The sequence below is a fragment of the Sapajus apella genome, unplaced genomic scaffold (assembly GCF_009761245.1).
Source record: "Sapajus apella isolate SASKATOON/1434 unplaced genomic scaffold, GSC_monkey_1.0 scaffold3, whole genome shotgun sequence".
In the NCBI taxonomy this organism is placed as follows: Eukaryota; Metazoa; Chordata; class Mammalia; order Primates; family Cebidae; genus Sapajus; species Sapajus apella.
The window spans coordinates 10,470,784-10,489,429 of NW_022436943.1; the positions used below are offsets into that span (position 1 = coordinate 10,470,784).

General features: G+C 35.4%; 1 long non-coding RNA gene across 1 annotated transcript in view; it reads right to left on the minus strand.

Moving 5' to 3' along the window:
* Window positions 1-12,107: 12,107 nt before the first annotated feature.
* The window catches only part of LOC116531035, a 53,820-nt gene continuing 47,281 nt past the window's right edge, over window positions 12,108-18,646 (minus strand). The window contains exon 3 of the long non-coding RNA XR_004260231.1: window positions 12,108-12,647. This is a non-coding gene — a long non-coding RNA (uncharacterized LOC116531035). The remainder of the gene's footprint in view (window positions 12,648-18,646) is intronic.

The window sequence follows — 18,646 nt, forward strand, 5'->3', positions numbered from 1 at the left end:
TAAAATAATTGAAAATAGTGTCTAATAGAGATATTTGTACAAATATGCTCATAGAAGCATTATTCACAATAGTCAGAAGATGGAAATAACCGAAGTGCCCACTGAAGAGAAGATGGATAAACAAAAGGTGGTCTATACAAACAATGAAATATTATTCAGTGTTAAAAAGAAATGAAATTATAATGCATGCTACATATGAATGAACCTTGAGGAGACTGTGCTAAGTCAAATAAGCCAGTCATGAAAACACAAATACTGTATGAGTCCCTCTATAAGAGGCACTTAGAGTAGTCAAATTTGTAGAGATAGAAAGTAGAATGGCATTTGCCAGTGGGGCTGAAAGGAGGATGGAATGAGGAGTTGTTGTTTAAGAGGGGTAGGGTTTCAGTCCTGCAAGATGAAATGAGTCCTGGAGATTGATTACACACCCAAGTGAATGTACTTTACAATCCTCACTTAAAATTATTAAGCTGGTAAGTTGTATGTTACATATATTCCACCACAATGAAAAATGAAAATAAAGGAAATGGGGGAAAAAATGAAGAAGACTGAAACACACAGCAGGAAATTGAGGAATCATATATGGAAAAAGACAATAAGAGATAGCATCTGAAAATGTATTATTTGACAAATTGGCATTGAGGAAGACTTACTGAGCACAAATGCATTGAAGAAAAATACAAAGTTAAAGATCAACAAATCCAGCCACCTAAAATTTAACACATTTGAAGATCAAAACCTCAGATAAAATGAAGAGGCAAGTATTAAATGAAGAAATATATTTTTTTAAATGGGATCTACAAGAAAATAATATCTTTAAATAGCTAATAATAATAGACAACATTTATAGAACTTATACTATGCACCAGGTAGAACTGTGAGGACTTAAAATATTTTATCTAATTACTCCTCACAACTGCTATGAGACATAGTCATATTTATTATTGCCCATTTTAAAGATGAGAACTGAGGCATCTGCAACCTGCCCATTGGTGTCCCATAGAAGTGAAAACAGCAGCATGAAGCTCAGAAAATCGATGCTAGAGCACCTATGATTCTAAGCACTAAACTGTTTTAAGAAAACATAGAAATACTCCAAAAAAAGACAATGACATGAATAGGTAATACTCGAGGAAAGAAGAAGTGATCAAAACTATAATCATGCTTAACTCATGAGTCATTAGAAAAACACAAATTAAAATAATGTACCATTATTTACCTTTCAAGTTAACGGAGTTTTCTTCCAATTATAACACACATTGAATGCAAAGCTACAAGGAGACAGATTGTTGAAAAAAGTGAGAAAGGTTGGAAATTGGTAAGACAAAGCTTCCAAACAAAACAGACCGAAAAAAAAAAAAAAAAATAGTGTGGAGATAGGGGAGGAGAAAAGTAAACAAGTAAGAGTTCAAGCAAGGGAGAAAGAACCTGCCATTTCTCCTTTTGTTTTCATTTCCGTAGAGTACTTATGTCCTTAAAATAACCAGTCTAGCCTGTCACTGCAGGGAGAACACTGCTTATTGTGGAGCTGACAAAAGGTAAGAGACAACTCTAGGATATTTGATTGAGATCCATCCAGGTGGGGCACTGGTCATCCTCATGGCAAATAAAAGCAATTTTTCTCCCTTATGACTCTGTCTTAATCAACTGTCAGTCAACCCAGAGCCAGTGTTTGCCACCTCTGCTCTTTCTGCTGTCTCAGAGCCTAGTCTTTGTTTCTGCTCACAACTGAGTTTGGTGTAATCAAGCCTCTAAACTTCACACTCTGCTGGTTTCAGGGGACCTAGAGGACAAAGAAGGGAATACTGTGTGCATTTCCTACAATGGGCTTTCAGGCAGGGAATCTTCCCCTTGGCTTCATTCCTGCCATTTGTCAATAACTTCCCAGTTACACTACGATCCACTGCACACTCTTCCCAACAGATGCTGACAGTCCTTCCTGGCTTGTAGTTGGTCTTCCTCTGTTTCTTCCATGAAGAACTGAAGATATTCAAAGAGCAGAAGTGTTCCTATTCCACCATTATCAAACATTTTGAGAATGTTCGGAATATGATAAAGTATTTTTTTCAATAATATAAAATTAGATTGTCAATAGGAAAGCAATCATCTTAAGTATTTGATCTTTTCTTAGCTTGAATTTAAATTCAGCTATGATTTTAATACTAGCTATGATTATTTAGGCAACAGTTATGATTCAATGTTATCTACTATTTGCCTACTATAGTCTAAACCCTGAAAATATAGCTAACATGAAATAAAGTCTCAGCCTTCAAGAGATTTCAGTGGTTGGAAATGCACAATAAGCAGAGTAACAATAGTTTTGTTTATTCCAGAAAATAGAAGTGCTATAAAGAAAATATAATGGAGGAGGTGAGAATGAACTCATTTAGACAGGATGACCTGAATGCCTAGATATTCTTGGCATTGAGAATTTCTGGAGTCTCAAGGGCAGGAAAGAGCTAGGATAATCGAAGAACTAGAAGAAGTCAAGGTGGCTTTGGCCCAGTGAAGGAAGGAGAAACTACAGAAGATGAGATCAGAGGAGTGAGCAGAGGCCAAATTCAGTGAAGTTTAGGGCTGCAGTGAAGAGTGCAGACTTTTTTCTGCTTGTGGTAACAAACCATTGAGGGTTGAAAGGAAGGGGCACAATTTTCCTAGAAATATGAGGACATGCAAATCATTTTCCTAAATTCTCTCCCAACCCAAATCATGACATGCATCTCCCATACGCTGGGAATAGAACTAATCTGAGATCAATAATTCAGGGCCCAAAGAAGCCATCTCACACTGAAAGACGTCTCCCAGGTAGCCACATAATGTTTAAAGTTTTAATAACAGAAAATGATTTATATCATTTCCAGAAATTCATACTATGATACAACTATTAGGTCATAATACATTATTTAAATCATTAATAAATTAGTGTGCACTAACTTGTCAATTTGCATAGAAGAAATGGGTGAATTGGGGAGTGAGGGAGAATATTCAAAAGGAGAAACTCCTGGCACAGTGGCTCACACCTGTAATCCCAGCACTTCGGGAGGCTCAGGTGGGTGGATCACAAGGTCAAGATCAAGACCGCCCTGGCCAACATGGTAAAACTCATCTCTACTAAAAATTCAAAAATTTGCTGGGTAAGGTGGTGCATGCCTGTAGTCCCAGCTACTCAGGTGGCTGAGGCAGAAGAATCACTTGAAACCAGGAGGCAGAGGTTGCAGTGAGCTGAGATCACACCACTGCATTCCAGCCTGGGCAACAGTGCAAGACTACATCAAAAAAAAAGTAGAAACTCCCTTAGAATTGTAGTCCACTATTAGCACATCTGAGTGGGAGAGCTTAGAAATACTGATCCTAGGGCAAGGGAACACCAGAGACAGAAGATGGTACAGACGGCAGACAGAAAGGCACTGAGGACCAGCTTAAAATATTTGCATGAGAAAAAAAGTAGTCTTCCTAAAAGTCAGGACTATACTTTCAACAGAAATTATTCATATGCTGAGCAGTCACATAGCTCTTACAGGTGGCCCTTACAGCAATAGCTGCCCAGAAATCAGACTGAGGAAATCAGAAACTTTTATCTCATCTTTCTTACAGATGCAGGGAAACCAAAATCAGGAAAGCACCACTCTCCTACCACTAGTAACCTCTATGCAATTGAGTCAAAAACTAGCTGGTATCATCAAAACTGTGAAAACAGAAATATCAACATGTTTAAAGCAGAGAAATTGCCCCTTTCTTCCCGTTTCAATCTCAGAAACCTAAGCCAGAATTTCTTATCTACCAAAAGATACTTAAAGATACCTTGCTAAAGGGCTTAATAGTACTAAAGGCATATTGACTTAAAAATCTGAGGAGTTTTTCTCAAATGCTAAAAATAAATCTTCATATTTGTTCAGGTAGTCCTCTAAATAACCTTCAAAAATAAGTGACATTTTCCTCTGAACTTTCAAACAAAAGAGATTAGAACCTAAATGTCTTCTGTTGCTGTTTTATCAGAAAGCTAGCCCTAGACTATACGACAACCATTGTGTATTTTTTCATTTGTTTGTCTCGTCTCTCCCATTTCATTATAAACTCCTCAGGAATAGGAGGTGTTTCCTGTTATAGGTCCCCAGAGTACACAGTGGACACTCATTAAATGCTGTTGACTGGCTGGCTATCTGACACAAACAAACACAGAATGAAAACAATGACACCATTCTTACAGAAAAGGATGAAGGAGACATAAATTTGACATGTCACATTGTTGACAGAACTACCCGGTGTCATTCACAGATTAAGTTGAGTTTTGATCTTTAAGGTGGCTCCATAAATCCCAAATAACATTCTTTTTAAAAAAAATTGGTTTGTCATGGCCAGTAGGCACTGGATTGACCTGGATAATATGTGGCCAAATTTAGACCCCATAGATGGATCTGAATGTTGTTAAATATTTGATGTTTTGTTTCCAAATTTCAAAGGCAGACACTTCACATTGAGACTTTTGCAGATGCCTTCCTCTGCTTACCCGAGCTGAGATGAATCTTCCTGTGGATTTATCTTTCCTTAGGCATTTTAGCATTATTGAAGTGGAATATGTTTGTGTTGCTATGGTCAATATGTTCTGATTTAATAATCAGAACAACCAAGGCCATTTCTTTTCTATATCTTTTACTCTGTGGATGCCTCGTGATTATGAATCATAATGATGAAGTCGTATTTGATCGTATTTATATCCATTTATATTTTGAAATGATGATGCCCATTTGTCTTTCTTATTCACTGATGATAAAATAGTTGATTGAAAGCAAGTATGTAAGAATGCTTAATTTGCATATTATCTGAATGCCATCAATGTTATTTCACTTCCCTCTCCAAGGATCTTCTCTCATGACAGGAAAGAGTTTGAGAGAAGATCCTGCTGAGCAGCATTTCTGAATGAGAAGCCAATAATATTTGAATCCTGCAAGGAAACCACTGTGAGACTATATCATCTAACAAGCATCTGAAATTCTGATTTACTATCCCTGTTCTGAAGGAATTCCAGCTCTTCAGAAAGACACTCTGTAAAAAAGCAGAAGTCTGATTCAGATGTGGAGCTGCTTACCAGGGGTACCTTCAATTGAACAGATAAGAGACTACATGTAAACTACCTTAAATCTCAAAGAAGACACAGCAAACTGTAACTTTCCTACTAGGATAAAAGATCTCTTTCACTTTTGAGACTGAAAAACCTGACTTCTTTAACTGGAAAGAAACCCTCATGGGAGTTAATGCTGTTAATATCAAATGAAACTATAATCTCTTTGCCTGTCTGTGGCAAGGAGAAATCAGCAGGAATACAGAAGGAATTTCAGGTCTTTCTGGAGAGTAAGAAGGCTGAAAAAGAAATCCCAAACCCTCTTTAATTTGCATCTATTAGCCTCCCAATGAATAGCCCATACACTATTGAATAAAAGGAGTATTCCTTCTTCTCAAACAAATATTGTCAGGCACAGTGCTACGTGCTAACGTTTGACTGGTGAACAAGACAGTCTGATCTCTGCCTGTATAGGGCTTATGTATGGGTTAGAAGGGAAGACTGACTTCAAGGATGCTTTTACGACATAGCCTCCTCTGTGAGATCCAATAAGTCTTGCTGGGAAAATTTTTTTAAAAAATGTTTAAGTTATGACCTGAAAGATGAGGAGCAAAGGGCCAAAACAGGAGAGAAGAGTGTTTAAGAAGGGGTTGTGGCCACAAAGTTAAAAAAGTTTAAAGGCCCTTTTTATATCAAACTAAGCTAACATGGGCCCTTCCTTGGAGGTACCTATCTTTTTTCTCCCCAACGTAACCTTGTAAAGTATTGTAATCGCTTTACAAACACTAACTTACTTAATCTCCAAGAAAACCTGTGACATAAGAACTATCTTTAATGATTTTTCAGATGGAAAATCAAGACAGAGAGAGGTTAAGCAACTTGCTCATAAGGTAGAGCAAATCAAGGTAGAAACAGGCATTCAAGCCTATGCTGTCTGCTTCTAAGTCCCTGCTCTTCAACATTATAGTAAACAATCTCTCCATTTACTTCCAAGTTAAGATGGTTGGTGAGTTTGAGGCCAGACCTAGAATCAAGATTTGTTTGAGTAATGACTGAAAATAGTTAAAAATTATAAATAAATACACTTATTTTTTAAAAATTGAGAATCAAAGAGATTAAGAAAAGTATAATCTCCCAGTGATTATACTTTTGTAAGTAGTAGAACTGGGATTCTCAATTTTTTTAATCTGTAAAGTGAGGATAATAATACCTACTTCATAGTGTTGTTTTCTTGAGAATTCAATAAGCTAATAGGTAGAATGTATATATTATTATGCTCTTGGACCTAGAATATCTAAAAGTGAATTGATTGGTAGAATTTTCTTTTAAAAATAAGTGTAACAAACCAGTGGATCTTAGTTTCCTGGGCTCTGTCAGTGTGAGATCCACTGAGCAAGACAACTCAACTTCCTGGCTTCAGCCCCATTTCCAGGGAAGTGAACGGTTCTGTCTCGCTGGCCTTCCAGGCACCACTGGGGTACAAACAAACAAACAAACACTTCCTGCACTTAGCTCATTGTTGGCCCAAATGGCCGCCCAGTTTTGTGCTTGAAACCCAGGGCCCTGGTGATGTAGGCACCCCAGGGAATCTCCTGGTCTGCAGGTTGTGAAGACCATGGGAAAGGCATAGTTTTGGGCCGGACAGCACTGATCCCATGGCTTCCCTTGGCTAGGGGAGGGAGTTCCCCAACCCCTGCGCTTCCTGGGTGAGGCGATGCCCACCCTGCTTCTGCTTGTCCTCCATGGGCTGCACCACTGTCTAACCAGTCCCAGTGAGATGAACCAGGTACCTCAGTTGGAAATGCAGAAATCACCTGCCTTCTGCATTAGTCTCACTGGGAGCTGCAGACTGGAGCTGTTTCTATTCTGCCATCTTGTCCCAGAATCCCAGGTCAATATTTAAATGGATCTAAAGTTCATCACCAGCTATTTTTCCATGATGTATTCATTCTTAAGGTTAATCTTATTTCATTGCTTGACTCTATGCTTGAACACTTTTTCTCTAAGAGAGTCTCATTAGCTCTGTATTATTTAAGATCTTTTATATCTTAATACCTCCCAAATGCTTCCATATTGAAAAAATATCTTGGCTGGTTATCATATTTCTGGATCACTTGATGGAGTACTGTTTTTATCACCCTACCCTCCCAACACAAGAAAACTATCACCTTACAATTATATAACTAATACTACTATCTTTCAGACTGAAACTGAGAAAATTTACTACTAACAAACCCTCACCACAGGATATTCTAAAGAATCTGTTTCTGACAGAAGGAAAATTGTCCCCTATTGAAATTGTAAGATACAGAAAGGAATAATAATAATCATAGAAATAAATGTGTAGAGTATATGTGTAAAGCTAATTAAAATATAAATGTATAAAAGAGCAATATAGCAAAATAAATAAAAATATTGGATAACAATATCTTGTCAGTCAGGAGGAGACTGATATGAATTAAAGTATTCTACAAACCCCTGTATTGTTTAGGAGGAAGGTAAAACATTGTTTAAATTTAGACCTTGTTTTGTTAAGTATGCATGTTGAAATTCTTCAAGCAACTACCAACTTATTATAAAAGGGGTAAACAACCTCAAAACTGGTAGAGGAAAAATCAATAAATTCAAAATAAAGCAAGAGAAAAACAGACAGAGGAGGAAGAAAGTAAATAAACAAGATTGCAGAAATAAATCAAAGTAGACCAGTAATGACAATCAGTAAAGGGAGAATACTCTCCAGTAAAGACAAATGTTTTAAAACTGAATTTTTAAAAAATCAGCTATATCATATATAAAAGAGGGCTAAAAACAATGACACATTAGAAATAGAATTCTGTGTAATGGTAAGTGAAATAAATTGTTGTTACTATATTAACATTTTAATACAAAGCACATTATTAGAAATAAAGTTAATTTACATATTTTGATAATATTTTCAATTTAAAGAAATATGTAATAATTCTAAACTTGAAAGCCCATATTATCATAATCAAAAAATATATACTGTAAATATTAACTAAAGTAGGAATGGACAAATTTGCTATCATACCTCTCTTGATAGTTATTAAATCAAAAACTCTGTAAAGATATAGCAGATTTGCTCCTGAAACTGATAAGCAACTTCAGCAAAGTCCCAGGATACAAAATCAATGTGCAAAAATTACAAGCATTCCTATACACCAATAACAGACTTAAAGAGAGCCAAATCAAGAATGAACTGCCATTCACAATTGCTACAAAGAGAATAAAATACCTAGGAATACAACTAACAAGGAACGTAAAGGACCTCTTCAAGGAGAACTACAAACCACTGCTCAACGACATAAGAGAGGACACAAACAGATGGAGAAACATTCCATGTTCATGGTTAGGAAGAATCAATATCCTGAAAATTGCCATACTGCCCAAAGTAATTTACAGATTCAACGCTATCCCTATCAAGCTACCAATGACCTTCTTCAAAGAACTGGAAAAAAAGCACCTTAAAATTCATATGGAACCAAAAAAGAGCCCACATAGCCAAGTCAATTCTAAGCAAAAAGAACAAAGCAGGAGGTATCACACTACTGGACTTCAAACTATGCTACAAGGCTACAGTAATCAAAACAGCATGGTACTGGTACCAAAACAGAGACATAGACCAATGGAACAGAACAGAGGCCTCAGAGGCAACACAACATATCTACAACCATCCGATCTTTCACAAACCTGACAAAAACAAGCAATGGGGAAATGATTCCCCATTTAATAAACGGTGTTGGGAAAACTGGCTAGCCATGTGCAGAAAGCAGAAACTGGACCCCTTCCTGACACCTTACACTAAAATTAACTCCAGATGGATTAAAGACTTAAACATAAGACCTAACACCATTAAAAACCCTAAAAGAAAATCTAGGCAAAACCATTCAGGACATAGGCGTAGGCAAAAACTTCATGATCAAAACACCAAAAGCATTGGCAACAAAAGCCAAAATAGACAAATGGGACCTAATCAAACTCTACAGCTTCTGCATGGCAAAAGAAACAGTCACTACAGTGAATCAGCAACCAACAGAATGGGAAAAAATTTTTGCAGTCTACCCATCTGACAAAGGGCTGATATCCAGAATCTACAAAGAACTAAAACAGATTTACAAGAAGAAAACTAACAAGCCCATTCAAAAGTGGGCAAAGGATATGAACAGACACTTTACAAAAGAAGACATACATCAGGCCAACAAACATAGGAAAAAATGCTCATCATCACTGGTCATCAGAGAAATGCAAATCAAAACTACATTGAGATACCATCTCACGCCAGTTAGAATGGCGATCATTAAAAAATCTGGAGACAACAGATGCTGGAGAGGATGTGGAGAAATAGAAACACTTTTACACTGTTGGTGGGAGTGTAAATTAGTTCAACCATTGTGGAAGACAGTGTGGCGATTCCTCAAGGACCTAGAAATAGAAATTCCATTTGACCCAGCAATCCCATGTACTGGGTATATATCCAAAGGAGTATAAATTGTTCTACTATAAGGACACATGCACACGAATGTTCATTGCAGCGCTGTTTACAATAGCAAAGACCTGGAACCAACCCAAATGCCCATCGATGATAGACTCGACAGGGAAAATGTGGCACATATGCGCCACGGAATATTATGCAGCCATCAAAAACAATGAGTTCGTGTCCTTTGTAGGAACATGGTTGAACCTGGAAACCATCATTCTCAGCAAACTGACACAAGAGCAGAAAATCAAACACCACATATTCTCACTCATAGGCGGGTGTTGAACAATGAGAACACATGGACACAGGGAGGGGAGCACTACACATTGGGGTCTGTTGGGGGAAATAGGGGAGGGACAGTGGGGGGTGCGGAGTTGGGGAGAGATAGCCCGATATAGGTGAAGGGGAGGAAGGCAGCAAATCACACTGCCATGTGTGTACCTATGCCACTATCTTGCATATTCTTCAAATGTACCCCAAAACCTAAAATGCAATTAAAAAAAGGAAAAAAAAGGATATAGAAGATTTGAACAACACAATTAAAAATTTAGTGTGTGTGTACGCACATGATGTTGAGAAAATATAATTAAAACAACAAAAATCTTAGGCAGGGCCCAGTGGCTCACACCTGTAATCCCAGAGTTTTGAAAAGCTGAAGCTAAAGGATGGCCAGGAGTTTGAGACAGGTCTTGGCAACATAGCAAGACCTTGTTTCTACAGAAAAAAATTAAAATAAAGTAAAAATTAGCCAGGTATGGTGGTGCATGCCTGTAGTCCTAACTATTCAGGAGGTTGAGGCAAGAGGATCCCTTCAACCCAGGAGTTAGAGACTACAGTGAGCTCTGAAGTACACACTCTACTCCAGCCTGGGCAACAGAGCAAGACCCTGTCTCTAAAAAACAAGAAAGAAGAACAATATCTTCTCCCAACCCAGACATCCTCTTCGCAAAAGCAGTAGAAATAGAAGATGTTGTATTATTGAAAGAATATTAAGCCAGAATGTGATATATATCACAGGGATTCCACTAAGAGTTTGTAAAGACAGAAATCTCGCCCTTTATATGGGCAAGCAGATAAAACCTATTACATACATGTTTACGAGATAATAACTAGTTCTCAAGTGAGAGGACTTGATAGCACCATCAGTCACACATCCTAACTTTACCTGGTAAGTAGGTAACCATCTGTGTTAGCTAATCAGCTGGATCCAGAGCAGAGGTTTGGGGGAGGTTGGAGAATTTCTCATATATTTTTTACAAGAAATGGTTTTGCAAATTGGAACAAGACACCCACTGACTCTCCTACCTGCCCACAGAAAATGAGAGATTAGGGTGCTGTCTTGCTAGCTCCCTTGTTAACATTTCAAAGATATGGTACCTAGGTCCTTAAGAAAGAAAGACATCTTTTTTTTTTTTTTTTTTGAGACGGAGTTTCGCTCTTGTTACCCAGGCTGGAGTGCAATGGCGCGATCTCGGCTCACCGCAACCTCCGCCTCCTGGGTTCAGGCAATTCTCCTGCCTCAGCCTCCCGAGTAGCTGGGATTACAGGCACGTGCCACCATGCCCAGCTAATTTTTTGTATTTTTAGTAGAGACGGGGTTTCGCCATGTAGACCAGGATGGTCTCGATCTCTTGACCTCGTGATCCACCCGCCTCGGCCTCCCAAAGTGCTGGGATTACAGGCTTGAGCCACCGCGCCCGGACAAGAAAGACATTCTTAAAGCTGATGAAATCCCTATATAGTCTTCAAAAGGATTTATGGACATTTCAGACAAATAAGAAAGTACTTTAAGTTTTAGTTAATTACTTCATTACATTTTCTAAGGTTAATGCTGGCAGAAAAAGGAGGGAAGGGAAATCTCTTATTTTCAGTTGGGAGAATGAAGCTTCTTATTTTTATATTGTATTTGTCTTTAAAATGTAGAAGATTGTGAGCAACAATTGAAGAATAACCCATACTTTTCAAGACACATGGACTAATTGTTTTTTAAAATTGACCTTCCATCTGATGAACAAACCTCAACAAATTTCAAAAAAATAGTTATTATCCAGTCCATAATCTCTAATAAAATTGCAATTAAGTTAGAAATCAAGAATTTATTTAAATGTATCAATCCCAATGTCTAAATTAACTAATGGGTTAAAAAATAAATCATGTGAAAGATTTAAAATGCTATATATCAAAACTTGTGTGGTGAAGTTAAAATACTCCTGGGTCAGAAATTTGTAGCTTTAAAAAATCCTTGATTTATAAAAATTTAATCCTGAAAATAGATAAATTAAATACCCAATTTAAGAAATTAGAAAAGTAATTGAATAAAGTTAAATGGACAACAAAATAATAAATATAAAAACAGAAAATAATAAACTATAAGACAAAGAAACAATACAGAATACTAATACAGCAAAAAAATTATTTGATAACACTAATAACTTTTACAAAACTCAAGGATGATTTTAAAAAGAGAAGACACAAATAAACATAATTAATAATGGAAAGCATCCATATATTCTGATACTGAAAATATTAAATACATAATAAAATAGCATTAACAACTTTATACCAATAATTTTAAAACTGAACTTAAATAGGACAAATTCGTAGAAACATATAACTGTCTAAAAATTGCTGTAAAAAATAAATAAAAAGTTTGAATAATTCTATAACTATAGATAAGTGGAGTCCAAAGTCAAAACATTTCCCACAAAGGGAATACAAATCTGAGATTATTTAGCCAACAAATTCTATGAGGTTATATAATTTACATCTTTCAAAAACATTACAGAAATAGAAAAAAAAAAAAAAAACCTGACCAAATTTATTTTATAAGACTAGCATAACCTTGATACAAAAATTTGACAAGGAGAGCACAAGAAAGAAAAAGTAGTCATGAGGAAAGATACAAAATAAAGCATTAGCAAATTGAATCCAGCAACACATGAAAAGGATAATACATCATGATCAAAATGAGTTTTTGATCATCCCAAAAATGTAAAGTTATAAAATTAATTAATGTCACTCACCACATGACTGGATTACAGCAGAAAAATTATTTCAATTGGGGCAGAAAAATCCTTCAATGGAATTCAATATCTATTCATTAAAAACAAAAGGAAAAATCTTATTAATCATCAGGGAAAGTAAAACTAAGCCAACCATGTTACACCCTCTAGATTTCAGAAAACTTAAAGCCAGAGAACATCAGGTGTAGGCAACAATACCTAGCATTTGCAGATGCAAGTGGGAATGCAATTTAATATCATGTCATGATGTTAAAAATGCACCAACCTTACCCCTGAGCAATCCCACTACCAGCATATATCCTAGAAACATTTTGAACAATTGCAACAGAGAATAGGTAAACAGTATTTATAGCAGCATTTTTGACAATAACAATAATAAAACAAGAGTCATTGAAATGCCCATCAATTACAGAATAAATAAAGTTTTGGTATATTCTTACATGAAATACTCTACAGCAATATAAATTAAAGTGTTTCAGCCATATATATCAAAATAGAGTCTCAGGACATAATGCTGCACTTAAAAGGCTAATCACAGAAGACTAAATATAGCATCATTCTATTTATATAAATTTCAAAAAACACAAAATCAAATATTATTTAGAAATACAAACATATAAGAGATATGGAACTGAAGAAGGACACACAGAGAAATTCAAATGTACTGTTAGTATTCTGTTCTTAAACGGGTTGGTAATATCTAGATATTGATCTTATTGCTATTCTTTTTACCTTATTCAAATATTATTACTCTCCTTATATATTCAATATTTTAAAAATTAATTAAAAATACATCAAGTGAAAAAAAGGAATCAATTTTTTTCCTGCTCCAATGTGGTATAATAGCAAGTCAGTATCAGAAAGCTGGTGCCAAGATTTTCTTCTTTATAACAAGAGAGTCCTGAAGAATTCAGTTCTGCACAATACACAATTTGTAGGCATAAAGATGAGATGGCTGCAGAGTATGCACAATTTATTGTCATCCTTTGAAGATCAATGTGCTACTTAACCATTTTGTTAAGTAAGAAAAAGATGCACAAGCAATAGTTGGTACATTTCCAAATGTCCTGCCTGTCTCATTCACTTTTGCTAATCTTCCTATTTTATGCAACTTATTCTGTACAATTTCTCATCTTTTTTCTTTACCTCAAATGTCCAAGGACATATGGATAAAATGGTAAAATTCTCTTCAAATCAATATACAATTCTAAAAAAATAACCTGAAGATATGCAGTAGTCTCATATTTCACATTGCTAGTAAATTTTTGCTTCCCACATTTTTGTGCCAGCAATATTTAAAGATTTGGGACATGTGGGCCATAAAATAAGAAGCTGTCCACTAGCAGAAATTTATTTTTAATCATTTAAATTAGCAAAATAATCGTATTACTATTAAAGAAATATATGCATAGTAACCCAAGACTTTCACCTAAAGTCATATAATCTATGAGAGAATAGCACCTTTTTGTTAAAATTCAGTTTCACATTTTAACATAGTATTGATAGAGTAACTCCTAGGCTTTTACCAATAAATTAACCCCATTTAAAATATGTTCTACCTTGGATAGTTATTTATATTTTCTGCATTAATAGCAGTATAACATATTCTATGTAGTATTAATCTGAGGGTCTCTCAAAGTTTAAGGTGGTACGTTTTTATGTTCTTACAAATTTGACCTGGGTTTATCCATTTCCAAGATATCCATCAAAATTTTAAAGCATGAGAGCCTGTAAATGAAGAGTATGTTGGCAACCAGAATGGGTGGCATACAAAAAAAGGGGAACCACTCCCTAAAACTCTAGAAAAGGAATCTAAACATTGCTTTTTGAAGTTAAAATGATAACATAAAGCATTAGTGCAAAGATGTCCAAATAATTAGCCAATTTTCTTAGCAGTGTAAAGGGAAGAGGTTATTGTGGATTTGGCTAATCTGGGAAGTCTTACTGGAAGACGAGATATGAAAGCTGGATATAAAGGAATGGGTATGATGTGGATAGACAAGGAAACATTTATGTTCAAAAATTTAAGCAGAGACTAAAGACAGAGAAGCAAAAGATATTTAATGAAAACAATGAGTAGAAGAGTATAGCAATTATATGTCTGTCTTTGCTTTCACAGAAGAAGGGAGAAATGATGTGGCTACCTCTGGCCAAATCACTGAATTCCAGTTCAAGACCCACCTTTTCCCTCAGCTGCAATGACTGGCACCGTTTTATAAAGTGGTTGCTTCATCAGCCTGGGATCTGGCATAAGGACAGTGATGAACAGAGGCCCAGCTAAGCCTCAAACACACATATCATGCATTTTCTACTCCAAGCCCCTGAGATTTGGGGACTGCTTATTACCAAGCGTAACCTATTGCACCCTATTTCACAGAGGGAACAGTTAAAACAATAATGAGACATTATTTCAAATAAGGAAATTATGGAGAAGTTTAAATGCCAGGCTAAAATATTTGAAGTTTATTAAATAAAAAGTCAGCAGGAAATCATTGAAAGTTTGTGAAGAGGAAAATAAATTAGTCAATAGAGAATTTTAAAATCAGTGTGGTCACAGCAGTAGGACAAATTAAAGAAGGAAAGAACAGAGATAACTAACTAGTTAACAGCCTATTGCAACATCCCAATGAAAAATGCTAAGCTCTCTAAACAGAGAATGATTGAAAATTCAAGAAGAGAGAGGTAACAGTGAGAAATGAATCTAGGATTTCAAGCCTGAGTGCCTGGGAGAAATTTAGTACTATAATTAACAGACATAGAAGACTGCAATTAAAAGAACTGTCTACTTCTGTTGATAATAGTATCATTTTCTTAAATTTTTCTTAAAAAATTATTTTTAATGTGTCAGGTCTGGGGTGACAGGTAGCGAGTCAGATATATCAATGTATCTAATGGGAAGGTGAAAATATGGGAATATTGAAAAGTTCAAAAGTCAATGGTGATGAATTGGACCTGAGAGCCATCTGGCTTGGGTAGTTGTCTAGAAGTGGTGATGTTATCCAAGATAGAAACTGCTCAATGACAAGCAGTTTCATGGTTAGATCCATCAGGAATTGATGAAGAAAACAGAATTTATAGATGAGGAACTATTCTTTCCACCCTGAAGTAAGGCTACTGCTGCCAACATCATATCTGGGGCATTGAAGATGGAGTTCAGAGCACCTGATGCCGTAACTCTTGTCTGCTGGAGCTGCTTTTCTGTCCACACCACTATAAAAAAGAGTCACCTCCATTTTCCAAATAATTCATGAGTGCATTTCATTGGTACAACTCCAATCACATCCATGACCCTAGCCACAAAAAAGTATTTAAAACATAGTGTTTAGACTAATAGCCCCTTAACATTATATGAATGGTGGAAGAGTGTTGGAACATACAAAGGAGATACAAATGATGTTGATTGCAAGTAGACAATGCGAAGTCCCCATGAGACATCAAAGTAGAGAAATCTAACATCCCTTAGGTAAATTAAAAATAACATTCTGGGAACTTAGAGAAAGATTGAGATATATCAACATTTAGATCAGGGGTGTCCAATCTTTTGATGCCCCTGGGCCACATTGAAAGGATAATTGTCTTGGACCACATATAAACACAATAACACTAACAATAGCTGACGAACTTAGAAAAACATCACAAAACAATCATAATGTTTTAAGAGTTTACGAATTTGTATTGGGCCACATTCGAAGAGCCCACAGGTCACGGGTTGGACCAGCATGACTTAGATGGTAAGTTGAAGCCATGGAACTAGTTGAGATTGTTTAGAGAGAAGATTTAGATCATTTAAGGTATTAAATCCCCATCCCAGTGACCAAAGTGTTCAAAAAGAAAGCCTATGTTTAAAAGGCAGGAAGAAAAGCTGCATCAAGGGAAATTTGCTCCATATTGGGCTTTAGTAGCACAACATTTCTGACAAGGAATTTCCTAATACTGTACTTAAAATACCATAGATTGACCCTATGTAGTGAATTAAAGGAAGAGCATGTGAAGGTGTAAGTGGTTTGAAATAGGAAGAACTGAATGGAACCAATAACCAGCTAAAATTAACCAGTTAAAATATAGTAATGTATACAACATGCTATGCATGTGTTACCTAAAAATTAATATATTAAACTCTGATAAGAGTTTTATTTCTAAAAGTTGACACTGTTGTACTGCCTTTAAATTTGGAGATGAGGTATAAAATTAAAGCCGATATTATTTTTTTTATATTTTTCCACTTGGACCAATTTCACAACTCAATTGTTTTTTGAAAAAGTATTTTTAAAATGAGCTCTCATTCTGTTCAAACAATATTGGCACTAGGTGAGATCCAAAGATAAGACATTGCCCTCCCATCAAATGTACCAAAATTGATTAAGATGTTACTTCGAGTCATGGTTATTGTTAGAGCAATCTTTTCATTTTTCTTTATTATTTTCAGAGAGAATAAAGTCTCCTTCTACTGAGGTAACAGCTACCACAAAGATTTTATAATTTAAACTGGTTTGTAATAATTTTTATATCTCTATATATTTGGGTCTAATGAGATTGCAATTTTATTTTACATTTTGTCCTTTTTTGTTAATTATATTCCTATTTATTCAACAACAAAATATATATAGTTTTTAACAGAAAAAGGGTCTGCTTGATTCTTCTGTTAATTCAAATCTAAATCTGTTTGTTTTCTGAAATTACATGTAACAAAATATACTATCTACACATAGACAAATATACCCATAGAATTTTAAATTAACATTATTAATGGTTAATAAACAAATTCATCAATCATGTCTTCATGTACACTTTTATTGTCAATGCTAATTATTTGTTACTATAAAGTCAGAAGTTTCTATTTAATTAGGATTATTAGTGATGTTTGAACAAATTAAAATGTGTTTGAAATTGCACAGTGCCTATATTAGGCAGCAAATCAGATATGAACAACATTTGCATATGGTAATATCAGTTGTCTTGGGACATAAAGATTTCTGACCTTTTAAAAAAGTCAGAAATTTACTTTTCCAACACCTGTTCTATGCGTGCATGTGTGTGTATATGCAACAGCATATATATTAGTAAATATATCTACAATATTGTAAATATTTATGCATTCTGCATTTGTGCAAACCTGAAAAATTGTGACCTAGAGCTTTCTATCATGCCTCATGGTTTGACTCAGACATTTAGTGCTGTTCTATCAATTTTTCATTCAGTCCTCAAGTGCATTCTAAACATTGTGAAATAACAAGCCCAATATGTACTGTTTTAATGTTTTTACACTTAATGGAATAGTTAGCATTTGTTTGTATTTGGATTGGGCTGGAAACAGGCAGAGGTCCTGCGAACAGTTTACTTCCATTCAACTGCATAAGATTTCAACATGTCACTGTAGTCAGTTTGGGGACTAAAGGGACAATCCCAGACAAGTTAGGTAGAAACTAAGAGTAAAAATGCTCAAGAAACCAAATAACTATTATATCTAAATTGCCAAGAGAAGGTCTCGTCCAATTCAAAGTACTCCATCTCATCCACGTGCCGGGTCAGGGTAGCCCTCAAATCTCTAAGGGGTGTTTTGCAATTCCTCTTCCCTGCAGGCTGAGGCCACATGCAGCACCTAAGTCTGAAATACTCATTATCAGAGTAAAAAGAGATAGGAAAAGAAAAAGTGATGATTCTGGGGCAGTTTCTGACAACAGCTTTCTGGTGTTTGTTGCTCGACTGCATTAATAGAGAAGAAGACATGAGGAAGTATGTCAGCCTGCCTTCAAGGTAGGGTGACCAATTTTTTAGAAAGCCAGCCTGTGACAAAGTCAAACCAAACCAAGAACCCACAATAATATACTATATAATAAATAACACTCATATGTGCTATTACTTTAACATTAAAATATGAATAATAGGTATTTATCAAAATTATAGATTATTCTGTATTATTTATTTTTCTTTTTGTAACTGCTATAATTTAAACAAAACAAAAATAGAAATAGTTAATGGGTAATAGACAATACTTACTTATAATAGGACGAATTAAATAATATGTGAACAAAATATGTATTTATATTTTTATGACAATTCTCTAAAAGA